We start from the raw sequence: 391 nt of genomic DNA, 5'->3' as shown, positions 1-391 counted from the left end.
AAACCTGTTGGTCTGTGTTTGCATGTGTCTGCATGTGCATTTTTTGTGTAAGTTTCTGTGTATACATGCATGTATGTCTATTTCTTGCGAAAGAGTTTGTGGGATCGCGAATCAGTTTTCATGTTAAAAAAGAACTTCGTTTTTCGCAGTAAGCAAAATTCTGCACAGCTACGTTTCTGCATAAAAGCATAATTCTTTATATCTTTTAGGAAGAGACTTTGCTCATTCATTCCTTGGAAAAGGATTTTGTGATTTAATGATACCGTTTAATCATACAGTTCTTTGTGTATATAATGTGTTGTGTGTAGTTTCTTTGTTAGACATGCATATGTCTAACAAAGAAACTACATATGTAGTCTGCATATGTAGTCTTCATTATCTACGTATGCAA

This window comes from Penaeus monodon, chromosome 27 (assembly GCF_015228065.2).
Source record: "Penaeus monodon isolate SGIC_2016 chromosome 27, NSTDA_Pmon_1, whole genome shotgun sequence".
In the NCBI taxonomy this organism is placed as follows: Eukaryota; Metazoa; Arthropoda; class Malacostraca; order Decapoda; family Penaeidae; genus Penaeus; species Penaeus monodon.
Note: the sequence above shows the minus strand (reverse complement) of the source record.